The 14,876-nt window shown below is 32.3% G+C and overlaps 1 long non-coding RNA gene across 1 annotated transcript in view; it reads right to left on the bottom strand.

Moving 5' to 3' along the window:
- Positions 1–14,876, bottom strand: part of LOC148275715 (uncharacterized) — a 79,867-nt gene that overhangs the window by 18,111 nt on the left and 46,880 nt on the right. Inside the window, exon 2 of the long non-coding RNA XR_015823958.1 lies at positions 7,537–7,808. This is a non-coding gene — a long non-coding RNA (uncharacterized LOC148275715). The remainder of the gene's footprint in view (positions 1–7,536; positions 7,809–14,876) is intronic.

Raw genomic sequence — 14,876 nt, 5'->3', positions numbered from 1 at the left:
CTACACTAATATACAAAGAAATTAGCAATATATGTGTACATACTGTTTGTTTACCTAATAAAATCAATAAATAAACAAAAGTGCTATTATTTAAGTTTCACTTTTCTGGCTGGCTGCTTTCTGCATGACTACGTTCATTTATTGACCTTGAACTTGATAATATTAATATCTATTTTTTCGGAATTGTGGGCTGGCTGCTTTCTGCATAACTGCGTTCAATTGATCGTGGTCAAATATCTATTCATCAAGCTGTCAGCCATCGCATATTATCCTCTTCAGCAGTAGGACTTATCGGCCGCTGCCGCGCGCTCTGCCAGCGTCAACAGGTGTCAATGTTAGATGATAATATTATATGTACGGGTACAGCGTGTTATGGTAATTGTTGTCAAGTGAGGTCATTCTATCACAAGTGCCTTGCGTTGCTCTAGATCAGGGGCCTTTAATCTTTTCGATAATCAACACGTATTTTATTTTATTTTATTTATTAATATTTGAGTTTGTTCAGATGTTCGTAGACATAAGATTTTTTTAATTTTTTTTATATGGGAGTTGCTTTATTATTTACCTTGCTTATAATATACAAGGTTTATATTTCAAAAAGTGGATTTTTCTGCAATTAAATATCTTAAAATTTATCTAAACTATTGGGATCAGGAGGGATATATTAATGTGGGCTAATCAGGAACTTCTCAGCATTTGCTCACGTGGAGAGGAAACCACTTAAAACTCTTCAGGAGAAGCCGGCCTGTTGGCAGCAGTCAACAGGCCTGCCGTTCCACTAGAGGAGTGTTCGGCATAGACAAAAGATTGGATTTCACCCCCTCGGGAGTCAGTAAGATTAACCCCCTAATCCAGTCTTTTACCTACGAACATTTGGACTCCCTAGGGAGGATATCCAGCCAGTCTGCAAGCATTTGGATATACTCAAACATTGTTGAATACTTTTTTTAGTTTGTAATTCCACAGTTTACAGTATCACTACCAGGAACGACCCATACCTGTGAACTTGCCCCGACTCGCTAGAAAATCCGTGTGGAGTCTAGTCGTTGAGAACAGATTTCTTTCTGAAATCAATGTATAAAGTATACAGTTGTCGGCACTTTAAAAAATTAAATATTGATTTGGTAAGTACCCATCCATGGTAATGATTTCGCACACATACCTAATTGTATTCTTAATCCGCCCCGACACAGACATGTATTTATTGTTAATTTTTTGTTGATGAGTGTCAATGCGTAGGGCTTGCGAACCGTATTTGGCCCGCGGGCCGCAGTTTGTAGGTCCCCGGCTTCGAGAACCTTGACCATCACTGGGTCGCGAATCACTGATCGGTTTATATTGATTTATAAACTTTATAATACATTTACTAGACTTGTAAAAACTAGGCGACCTTTTGAAAGATGCAAGGCAATTATTAGTTCCTGTAACAGATATTATAAATATGTACCGGTATTTTTATTTTTTTTATTTTTTTTTATTTTCTTTTATTCAGGAAACATACAGTACAGTTACAAAGTTTAATATTTTACACAATTAGACTTAATTCTAATGGACCAGTGAAGTTTCCATATTATGAAGCAATTATATGTAAGGTTAATTATGAAAGTATAAAAAAGAGAAGGAAAAAGAAAAACATAAATGAAAGTTGTTTAAAAATTAAAATTTAAGTGAAAAAATGATATTTTAAAGTTTGTAGTTTGTAGTGAGTATTTACAAATGTAAATAATATTAAAAATGAATAACATTTGTAAGAGTAATTAAAAATTAAGAATTGAAATAAAGAATGAAAAACATGCTCAGATGTAAAAATAAAATAAAATAGTAATAACATTTTTAAAAAAAAAGGAGAAACATAAATATGCACATATTTATTTTAAGTGATTCAAAGAAACAATGAGAAGAATCTTTAAGTGAAATATAAGACAGTAAATTTAGGTCAATTTAAAAAACATCTTCAAAATTAATGACACATTATGGTAAGAGCAGCATATATTGATTTTATTTACATATATAATATAAGTAATTAAAAGTAGTTTAAAAGTATAAAAACATGCCAATGCAGCAGAGAAAAAAGAAAAAAATAAAGAAGGAATAACAAGTGTAGCAAGTAATCTTTAAAATTTGAAAAAGCAATATAAGGAGAAGATTTTAAACCAAGAGAAGTCGATAAAATTTCATTAAAGCGATTTTGTAGTAATACAAATTTCAAAAGAGAAATAATAATTATAATATTAATGTATGTAATTTGAGTGATTTAAGAGAAAAATATATATTTAAAGGTAATTTTATAAAGGTATATTTTAATTTTTGTTTATTACCTTATTTTATTATATTTACGTACAATTACAATAGTAATATAAAGTTGCTCTGGCTGTCTTACAAGGATAACAAACCCTGTTCTAAGATAGGCAAAAATAAATTATTTCAATAGCCAAAAACAAGATATTTGGTTGAGCCGATAATTTGTTTCGATGTATTTTAGCCAGAGTAATCATGTGTAAGTAGATACTGGCTAATTTTAGTTTTGTTGGGTTGCCACGCCTGACGGAACATTTGTTGGTTGGCAACTCCGCTTGTCCCCGCGCTCTCTTCGCCTTTTCAACGAGTTATGTTCGCACGCTTTTCTAATTGTTGAAAAGTATTTCTCGCTATTTCGCCGTCTTATTTGTATTTTTTTATTTTATTTATTTAATAGCATAATTATACATTTTTACAATTTCAAAAAATTTCACTTGTTATATTTTTACTAAAACTAAAATCCCACCAAGCCACTTTTTGTAGCTTGTTGGTGAAGATTATATTTATACTGACTTAATAATATTATTTACATTTATAAAAACAATGAATTACATATAAAAATTAACAGCCGGAAAGATCAGAATAAACGTGTTTATACAAATAATAATATATAAATTTATTTTTCAAATTCAAGAAAATATATGAAAAAATAAAATATTTACACCCAAGCTACTATTCATATATAAACTCTTGATCGAGTAGCCACTCTTTTATTTTGCTCTTGTTACAATGTGAGTTAAATTTAAGTTCTTTTGGTAATAAATTAAAAATTTTAGGTACTAAATACTTGAGAGTTCTATTTCCATATTTATTACATACTTTTGGTACTACCAAGCCATCATTAGACGTGAAGCGTGTATTATGGTTATGTTTGAGAGGAAACTTGAATGTATTACTATGAAATTGTTCCAAAACGATGCAAGCAAACGAGTGGAGGCGTATAAAAAAAAAAATAATAAAAAAAAAAAAAACGATGCAAAGCCACAGTAGTCCTCGAACAGGCAGAGTATTGATTGTTTTGTACAGGAGATCATTATTACTTCTTTGTTCGTAAATCTCTGCAGGTACAATTCGCTTAACTATAGAATACTGTAGACCCTGGATCATTTTAATATTAGTTTTAGTCGAATGTCCCCACGACTTTATACCATATCTTATTATTGATTCTACTTTGCCGTGAAAGTTAATTTAACTTAACGCTATAAATCACACAACGCCGCAAACATTTTATCATCCATCGCCATTAATCACCATCCGCCGCGCCGCCTCCAGACTCCAGACAATTGTGTGCATGGAGTTTTCCTGACCACCAGTTTCCCCGTTAGCGCGTGAGCTGATCGCCGACAAGGAAGAAGACTCAACACCTGGTTAGTCAGTGTTATTACATATTGATTTTCTCTGGTTCGAGTACATCTTAATAGATTGTTGCCTGCATAATCCACTAGCTCACATTGGCAGTTTTGGAGAAAATAATTTGATTGTCCGCTATCATAAAATATATTTCAATCGCAAAAGGAGAATTCTATTTAAATTCATTTCAACAGAGAGGGAAAATTTTTTTGAGAAGGGAATATGGAAGTCTAGGCATTTACAGGGCTTATGACCTGTCATTGGCTGGTTTAAGTGGCCACTTTACACACTGTGTAACATTCACCATTCTGCCCATGTTTGAACATCCACATTTCCTCAACTCTTCCATCTGTTGACTTTTGTGAAGTAAAAGAGCTGAAACCTTTATCACTAGACTTCCATATTCCCTTCTCAAAAAATTTTTCCCTCTCTGTTGAAATGAATTTAAATATGAACAACTCCCTAGGGAGGAAATCCAGCCAGTCTGCAAGCATTTGGACATAATCAAACATAGGAGAATTCTATTTACACGGATTCTCCAATATTTAACAACAGTATTTTGAGCATGTCCAAATTTTTGTAGACAAGGACTGGATTCAACTCCCCGGGGAGCTGTTTATATTAACATATCACAACAGAGATGAAGAACATTCAAAAGAAGGTAATATAAAAGTGTAGGCATCTACAGGGCTCATGACCTGCCAATGGCTGGTTTAAGTAGCCATTTTACACACTGTGTAACATTCACCATTCTGCCCATATATTCGAACAGCTGTATTCCCTCAATTCTTTCATTTGTTGATGTTTGTGAAGTTAAAGAGCTGAAACACGATGGTAAAGTCGATGGTAAATGAAATGAAATTATTAACATATAAACAAAGAATATTTTACAATACAATGATATTTGTTCATAAAATTATAAACTCTAATAAAAAAACAGAATTTTGGAAAAAAAAATATCGGAACCAGCATGAACACGATCACAATACTAGAGAAAAGAACAAAATTAGACTTCCATTTAGGAAAAAGGCAAAGTCACAAAATTCCATTTTATTTAAAGCAATTAAAAAGTATTACGAAATAGAAAAAATATGTATGAAGAAAAAAACATATCAAAATTTAAAATAATGGTCAAGACATATGTGATAAACAATTTATAAATTAAATATATTTGCAATGTTATTATTAGAACACACAAAACAATATGTATGATATGTGTGCCCTACTTTAAGATTTAAATAAAAAAAATAAAAAAACGTTTATTTATGCGGGTGAGATTCATCTCATTGAACGAATTTTATTTCTAAAATAATTTCAGTATTTATCTACGTCTGTCATTAAATACAATATACCAAATAAAGAAATCCATTTATCGAATAATCAGACAAAACTTACTCTTTCATACCGATAACCATAGAACTAACTATGGTTTTCATTCCCCTATGCCCAGAATTCTTAGGTCTGCCAACAAACATACCAGTCTTGATTTCTTTGATAACAAGTTGTCTTCTTTCAAACGATCACTGAATAAAATTCAATTATAAACACCTCTCTCCCGCTTTCGCTCCCACCGAGTCTACTATATACCATTGTGTCTTTATACTTTCTTTTATAATATAAATACATGTCCTTAAAATGCCCAATGAGCGTATATATAAATAAATAAATATGCAAAAAAACTCATTTCCAGTAACATAACATAACTAAAAGGGACGTTAAAAAAAATCATCTCTTTAATAGAAAAATACCACGTACTACGAATACCGATAAAAATATGTAAAACCTATGCAGAATAATTAATTGTATTTTCAAAATCAATATGGATATCGTGGAGAAATGTTTTCATACATAACTTCAAAAAAGAAATTATACAAAGATAAGTCACTCGAAAACGCGACATGCCAAACAAGTCAATGCCAGACCATTGATAATTGTGACGTCAAGATTCGTGACGATGTTAGGGACAAAGTTCAAAATTAACATAAACCGTGACGTATTAGGGGCGCGGCCAATGCAATGACTGTTTTTTGCGGGAATTCAAAATTACAATTCAAAATGTTTTTTATGCTACTAAAAAGTAGAAAAAAAATTTTTTTAGTCTAGTATTTTGTAGACCCTTTTTACTTTAAAAAAGTTTCTTGTCCCTATTGATAACAATATACATAAGTCACAACTTTAATTAAATAACTTAAATTCATTAAGTTCTGCCAGGATGTGCGTTTTTTTTATATTAAATGATATTATCATCTATGTTTATTTTTTACAAATAAGAATGAATTATTAACCGCACGTATTGATTCCTTAGAACAGCAATCAAATCATCACGCCGTTTCCCCGTAGGGGTAGTATGTTAGGATAAACGTGTGCGACGGTCCATCCTCTTTGCTTACTCCTAAGGGAAAATGGCGTGATGAACAGCATTCAACCTATATTATTTTCTCTTCTTCTTTTCCACATCCGCTCCTAAGTGGAACATGTGGACATCACCAGTTGCCTCCAGGAGACCTATCGCCAGCCAGCACTCTCACTTCTTCCCATGTCAATCCAGCGCCCCTTAATTCCGCCGAATAATGTCTAAATATCGTCATTGACGGCCTTCCAGGATGGCGTGAGCCCGCAGGTTTAAAGAAAAGGCCACTCGGGCTTAGGTTCTCCTGTGGCATGCGCAACACGTGTCCAAGCCATCATCCTCAAGACGCTCGTTATAGGAGGCTGCTGCGTCCGTTCTCGGACTTCAATGTTAGTTATAAAACCGAACCACTTTATACCTAATATTCTTCTTAAGCACTTACTCTCAAAACTCAGAGTTTGGTGTTTTGGGCTTTGGTAAGGTGCCAAGATTCGCACCCATGTAGGAGTACTGGCATTATACAAGAGTTGACCGAGTATAGACTGACTTCCAAACAGCACGCATCATGTTGAAAGTTGCTCCAGCAATTCCTAGGTGGGTTGCGAGCTCTTTATGCATGTTTCCATCCTCAGTTATGTGTACTCCCAAGTATTTAAAGCTGTCAACTCTCTCAATCATCTGTCCATTATTATAGAGAGGCTGATCAGGGCCAGGGCAGGATTTGTTGCACATAATCTGAGCCTACTTTCATCCCTGTTTTTCCGATTCCATACTCTGCTGCCATGCTTGAGTTGAGGGTCGGCGCGAGGACTCCATTGAGGGATAATTTCGTCTTCCCCGAAAAACATTTAATTAATTAATTAATTTATTTATTAATTGACACGCCCTACGGGCTTTTACATAGTATATTAAAAATTACATTTAAGTGCAGCAGTGAAACATAAATATGTAAATTTAGTTAAAATTAAAGATAACATAAGAAAAACTAAAAGATACAATAATAAGTAAAAATAAGGAAATGTACCAACATAGGTATGTAACAAAGGTATATGGGTACATTGAAAAATATTTAATAAATTTACATATGAAAACATACACACATACATACACACGCATATGCATACATACACACACATATACATACATGTATGTACATATATATACATACATACATATACATGCACATACATATACATACATTTAAGTTTATACATTATTATAGAGATACGTGAGGAAAAAAAAAATAGTAAATAAATAACAATATTAAGAAATTTTATACAAATTAATTTATAACGTTTTGAATACTTAACCTATATTTATATAAAGACAGACGAAATATATCAACTTCACCATACTCGTTACCTAGCCGCCAGCCGCTGGTCGGTGTAATCTAGGTATTGGTGAATTGTAATAATAATTGTGACTGCCAGGAGATTAAAAAAATAACGTTAGCTGCCGAGTAATTCGAACTGGTACTTTTAAGCTGATAACACTAGTTGATTCCACTAATAATTCGTAATTAATACAAACATACTCACTTTTAATCTTGCTTCTGCCCGTCTTCGTCTTGACGCTGTTATTCCCTTGTTCATGGTGCTGGCCCACGGCGCTGTACGTACGCCCTGCCACTCTGCCCCACATGCGCAGGAGTTCCTTCATCTCGTCCCGTCGCGCGCACTGTCGCCCGGCGAAACAACCGTCACAAGTCTTCACGAGGCACGAGTGTATTAAAATCACTTAATGAATGTTAAACTCATCTGGGTGCTTTGAGCTTCTTATCCACACTGCAGAAAGTTTGCTGTCAGATTTTCTGAAATAAAAATAAATATATTAGAAACTCGTAATCATTCCCATTCCGCATCTAATGGTGCATAGGGCACTTCATTGATACACCAATCGCAGTTTGTCTTGATCTTTTTTTGTTACATGAAGGTAAGATGATCAGTTTTACGCTTTAGGTGCCAGTCCAGGAATATATTTTTATTTATTTATTTTATTTAATGCACAAAATATACAATTTTATCATGGCACAATTATTTTTTTTTGTTTGAAGCTTGTTTTCTGTTTCAATTTTTTATTGTTAGAGACAAGTCAAGAAAGTTTAATTTTTTATCTTTTTCTATTTCTAAAGTAAATTTTATATAAATTTATTTCAACAGAGAGGGAAAAAGTTTTCTAGAAGAAATTTTGAAGTCTAGGCATTTACAGGGCTTATGACCTGTCATTGGCTGGTTTAAGTGGCCACTTTACACACTGTGTAACATTCACCATTCTGCCCATGTTTGAACATCCACATTTCCAACATCCACATTTGTTGAATTACTACCTGGTAAAAGAAGAAGTATAAAAATTGGAAAATTGTTTCCAGGCGTTGCCTAGTAGGTGATTTGGTTCAGCCGGATGAATCTCACCCACGTGATAAAGGTTTCAGCTCTTTCACTTCACAAAAGTCAACAGATGGAAGAGTTGAGGAAATGTGGATGTTCAAACATGGGCAGAATGGTGAATGTTACACAGTGTGTAAAGTGGCCACTTAAACCAGCCAATGACAGGTCATAAGCCCTGTAAATGCCTAGACTTCCAAATTTCTTCTCGAAAACTTTTTCCCTCTCTGTTGAAATAAATTTAAATATGAACAACTCCCTAGGGAAGAAATCCAGCCAGTCTGCAAGCATTTGGACATAATCAAACATTGTTAAATTTTATTTCTTTAAGTAAAGAATTTAGGAAATTGAGAAATGTCTGAAGTTATATATATTGATTATTATTTCACGTAAAAGTGAGATTATAAAATACGTAAGGAACTACATTATTTTGCCTTGCTGAAGTTTGTTCAAGATCACATAAATATAATTATCTGTAGGAGGGTCCTACTCGCCATTAAAAATATTATAATCGGCTGACAAGCATTGGCTCAAGTACGTAGGCATTTACTTCCTAAAAAATTGCGAATATTTTATTGTTTTTACATATTTCGTCATAACAACTATCGCATTCTTGAAAAGTATGAGTAATACTGATTCTTTGAAGGATAACAAACCGACCTAGCTTATCGACCTCAGAATTTCCTTGTATTGTCGCGGTGCCTGCAAAAGCCGCCGACAAACGAAAAACAACTGATCTAAATTTGTTACAACAGAGAGGGATTTTTTTGAGAAGGAATATGGAAGTCGATTCATTTACAGGGCTAATGAACTGTCATTGGCTGGTATAAGTTGCCTTTTTAAAAATATTTATATATAAATCATATAACACAAAGTATTTTACAAGTATAATACGTTGAATTACATTCCCAGGAGTTACAACAACTCAATTCGGGACATAAATAATATTAACATTTATAAAATAACACAAATTGAGAATAACAAAGAAACAAAGCAAGTTTAGCACCTTTATAACTAAATATAGCACAACAATATATACGCCAAAAACCTTTTCTTACGACAAGCAGAATAAATATAATAAAATAAATAAAACAACTTTGTTTTTAACCACTAATTTTTCACCGACCGGTTTCAAAGCAAACAAGCTTCTTTGTCAAGGTTAACTAATGAATTGATTCCTTTTTATTTTATTTCTATCATGTTCACTAAATACTACACGTGGACCCAATAAATCAAGTGTTTTTTTTTTCCTTACACGGGTGGTAATTTGATATCATTATTTTCGAAGTAAGCCAGGAGAGGACTAAAATAAATATTGTTTATTTGGTTATTAATTATTGTTTTCTTATTATGAATCGCTTTTTTAATTTCTAAGATTTCTAAGTTGTCTAATTTTAATATTTTATTTTCAACATGAAGTACTTTTAATCCAGTGTCTTTATTGAAGTTATGATTATTTTCTATCAGATGATTTGCGAAATCAGAAAAATTATTATTATTTAAGCATCTTAAGTGTTCTTTTACTCTAATATTAAAGTTTCTTTTAGTTTTTCCAATGTAGATTGAATCGCAATCATTACAATTTAATTGGTGTATTCCAGATTTATTATATTTATGGACTTTGTCTTTGTGATTTTTTAACAATGTTCCTATATTATTAGTTGTGTAGAAAGCCGGTTTAGTGTTTGATGGTAGGGAATTTGATAATTGTTTTGAAAAAATGTCATTTATAAAAAGAATCCGCCTCCATTGTTTACGTGGGTTTGCTTTATTTACTGTGGGAGTCGAATATAAATATTTGTTTTTAAGTTTGCGTTTTTGTTTTTGATTTAATATTTTATCAATAAAGTTCTCATTATATCCATTATTATTAGCAATCTGTTTTATTGTTTTAAGTTCTTTTTTAAAATTAATATCATCTAGTGGAACGTTCATTAACTTATGTATCATTGAAATATTTTTGAAAAAACGCTTTTAAGAATAAAAAAAAATAGTGAATCTACTAAGGGAGATAAGGTCATTAACATCACATGCCATGCAGATGATGCGGCCATAGTGATGATGAGAACATATCCATCTCAGTTAGTAAACATCTGGATGCCTAAGAAATGTCGTATGGTACAATGAACACATGATTATTAACAACATAATTCGGATATACAAAACGTGTGTCAGACTAAATCATGGTGTATACAACAAAAGTGAGGATAGATAGAGGGAAAATAAAAAAAACGAAAAACCAAGTAGAAAAACTGAATAGAAAAACCAAATAACTGCTTAGAACGTCAGAGATGAAAGTACCAAAGGCAATCGCAGGGAAACCCAAAGGAGGCAGAATCCAGAGTCTAGAAGTTAGATAGAATTGCGATACCCAGTGCATAGTAAATAGATTATGGAGAGATTACGTCGATAATTCCATTAATGGACAGCTCCAAAATTCCTTATACCATTGCCCACAAAATCCCGGCCGTTTGCTGTCTGCCTGGAAGACCACCAAGGACCGGAAAGAACACCTGAAACTCAAAGTCTCAGAAGTTAGCTTTTAGCTGATACCAAATTAATCGATCTTAACCGAGAAGAAGAAGAAGATTAAGCTTTCAGTAATAATTTTAACTCAGATCTCCCAAGAAAAGGTTAAGGTAGAAGTCTTTGAGAGCCACGCTTTGCAATTTACGCATTTTAATTACGCACTTAGTAACATTCACCATTTTGCCTGTGTTCAAACATCTAAATTTCCACAACTCTAACTCTCGTTTTTTTTAAATGTGAAAATGCTACCATTGATGTTAAAGTAAACGACGATCTAAAGACGGAGAAAATCAAGAAAATCAAGATCAAAAAGGGTGTAAGACATGGTGACGCGATATCTCCAAAACTTTTTACATTAGCCTTAGAAGACGTTTTCAAGATGCTAAATTGGAATGACAAAGGCATAAAAATAGATAGCAATTATCTAAATCACCTCCGTTTTGCAGATGATATGAAATAATAAATGAAGAGGTAAAAATAATTCTTAAAAAGCCCAGAACTTACCCATCAAAACTAGTATTCGAAGAACTTAATATACCAACAATTGAAGAAATTTTGAATAAAGCCTCCATCTTACAAACTTTTAAAGAAAAAACAATTGAAGTGCAAAATTCAAGTAACTCTAGATTTTCTAATAATTTAATTTTGCACAGATGTAAAACAACAGCAGCGTTAAACCATTATACGTACATAGGTAAAAAAAACTTTAATAAACTTCCGGGAAACTTAAAATCTATAAAAAATTATCAAACTTTTAAAACTAAAATTAAAAAACATTTAAGACTCACCCCTTCCTAGACTCCATACCAAAGAATGTTTATTTTTTATTTTTAATTTACCTTGTTTATTTTTAATTTTAATTTTAATTTTAATTTACTTTGTTTATAAAAAAAAAAAAGTGAAACGAACTCCCTCTCTAAACACAAGTATCTACTTTATTAGTATTAGTATTAAACGTTATATATAAGATGTTCTGTATATTTACCTATTTTGTATTTCAAAAATGTATTTTGTAAAAAAAAAAATATTCAATAAAAAAAAAAAATTAAAAAATGAACTGGAATCTATGGTAATAGAATTATACGAAGCCTCTAGAAAGTTCGGTCTGGAAACGAATATTGACAAAACCAAGATTTTGAGTCCAATACCAAGCAACATATGTACTGGAAGTAAAACTATCGGTGCTGTTGACGAGTACATTTACCTTGAGCAGAAAATCTAATTGGGAACATTTAATCAAACTGCCTAGACGAATCGGGTTAAGTTGGGCTGCGTTTGGAAAGCTGAAACACGTTTTCAGAAATAAGGAAATCCTAAATAATCTGAAAGACAAAGTATACAGCTCTCGTGTTCTGCCGGAGGTAAAATACGGTCTTGAGACCATGTCACTCACTGCTAGAAGTGTTCACAAAATTAAGTGCACTCAGCGGTCCATAGACCATAGAAAAACAAATGTCGGGCGTCTCCTTAAAAGACCGAATAAGGAATGAGGAGATAAGACGACGTACAAAGGTGACCGATATCGCGGAAAGGGTGGGAAGACAAAAATGGCAGTTGGCGGGTCATGTGGCGAGACAAGAAGTCGATGGGTGGACTCCCAGAATACCAAACTGGAAACCCTACGAAAGTAACAGGAAAGTAGGGAGACCACAGATAAGATGGACTGACGGCGTCGTAGAAATCATGGGCCATGGATGGAAACAGAGTGCCCAGGACAGAATAACATGGGAAAATTTGGAAGCCTATGTCTAGCAGTGGAGAGAAACGGGCTGATAAGAAGAAGAAGAACTCTCGCTTTTGGCTCTTTGCGGAAGATAACAAAATTCTTAAAATAATTCAATCTTTACAAGACTGTTTTCATCTTCAATCAGCCATTGATTATTCTAACCAATGGTGTAAAGTCAACAGATTTGAACTAAATATTTAGAAATGTATAATAATGTCATTTTATAGAACCAAACAACCGATTTCCTTCGAGTACCTAATAGAAAACTCTAAAATTGATGTAGTTAAGTCCATCAGAGATTCAGGAGTTGTTTTGGACTATAAATTATCATACGACGAGCATATAGATAATCTAATAAATTAATTCAACAATGTTTGAGTATGTCCAAATGCTTGCAGACTGGCTAGATTTCCTCCCTAGGGAGATATTCATATTTAAATTTATTTCAACAGAGAGGAAAAACATTATTGAGAAGGGAATATGGAAGTCTAGGCATTTACAGGGCTTATGACCTGTCATTGGCGTTGCCTAGTGGGTGATTTGGTTCTGCCAGATGAATCTCACCCGCATAATAAAGGTTTTAGCTCTTTTACTTCACAAAAGTCAACAGATGTAAGAGTTGAGGAATTGTAAATATTTAAACATGGGCAGAATGGTGAATGTTACACATTGTGTAAAGTGGCCACTTAAGCCAGTCGACATAGGACACAAGACTTGATTTAACTCTCTTTTTTTTTGATGATGAACTAGTTTTTTTTTGTAATCCTTAAATGGACATTTTTACACCGAATTTGGAGAATAAAATTAGTATAACTATGCTAGACACAAAATATTTATCCTTGCTACGCGAAGAATGAATATCCGCTAATTCAACAAAACTTCTGTATAAGAGAGAACGAAGATAGAACTTATAACAAGGAAGACAGAGACGCTGTTCTGTGGCGGGTGTTGTGTAAAACAGATTCAGTCTTCAGTCGGTTAATGACAGTGATGGGGGACGCGCGCGCGTATTATGAGCGGCGTATTTATGATTTTTAATTTATTTTGCTACAACAGGGCTAATTAATATGTTTGTTTGCATAAATTATGGAAAACATAATTTTTTACGTTTCGTTAATTTTAAATTAGGTGTTCCATTTGAACATATTAATAAATAAATATTTAAATTTACACACATTAGAAACTAGAAGAAAATTAAATGATTTGTAATTTTTATTTAAAATATTCAATTCAATATTTGACTGTTTCGAACTGTTAAAACTAATTAACTTGCGAGTGTCCGGCCGGATTACTCGATTTAATAAACTCTTCTATTATAAATGTATCTACAACTAACTACAGTGCACACTCGCCCATGAGGAGAATGCATGTGTTTGCAAACGAATACGCAAATGATATAGATATATTTAATACAACACTTTTGAATTTTAAAAGGCAGTGTATCAATTTATTATGTCCAAATTTAAAAACTTAAATAATACTTTGTTGTTTTATATTGTATACCTTTTATTAACTCATATCTGTATTCTTATTTATTATTTTTCTACATTCTTCTAATCTTAAGATTCTCTTAATATAACCGATGGAAAAAAAAACTTCTGTTCTCTCTACAGGAATATATGTATGAATGTATATGTTATATTAGTTTTTATATATTTTTATTTTCTTTTTCTTATTACTTCATATTTATTTTTTTGCTACTTTCGTGTAAAATATATGTCTGTTCTTTATATATAAATATATGTAAAACATGTTAAAGCCTACAAGGCGTTCAAATAAATAAATAAATAAAAAGGAATTATTTAACAGCATGTCTCCATTTTTTTTCAAATGTCTAAAATTGAGAATATTTAACATTTTACTAGTAGTAACACATCACCGCGCGCAAAGGGATTATTTACCACAGTCTTTTAAGGGTTAAAAGAATGTCCTCTGATTTTACTGATGTCTGCACCATCAAAACTCTTTATTACTCGACTGTTCATTTGTTTTATACTGAAAACGCGTCAACAAACTATTTTAAACAATCTACAATACCTAGAATATGCGACCAATATAACAATATATTTACCGAGGCTCATATTTTTTGTGACAATGTATGTAAATTTAGGTCAAAAATTATAAAAAATTTGAGAGAAGCAGACATTTAACATTATTATTATATAAATATTTTTTTAATTTCGTTTCTTTTACATTTATTAAATTGAACATAATTTAAATTATTGTATTTTTTTTATTT

The sequence above is a fragment of the Micrasema longulum genome, unplaced genomic scaffold (assembly GCF_059751315.1).
Source record: "Micrasema longulum isolate JH-2025_06_02 unplaced genomic scaffold, ASM5975131v1 h1tg001358l, whole genome shotgun sequence".
Taxonomy (NCBI): domain Eukaryota; kingdom Metazoa; phylum Arthropoda; class Insecta; order Trichoptera; family Brachycentridae; genus Micrasema; species Micrasema longulum.
Note: the sequence above shows the minus strand (reverse complement) of the source record. Positions and strands in the feature narration are given on the sequence as shown.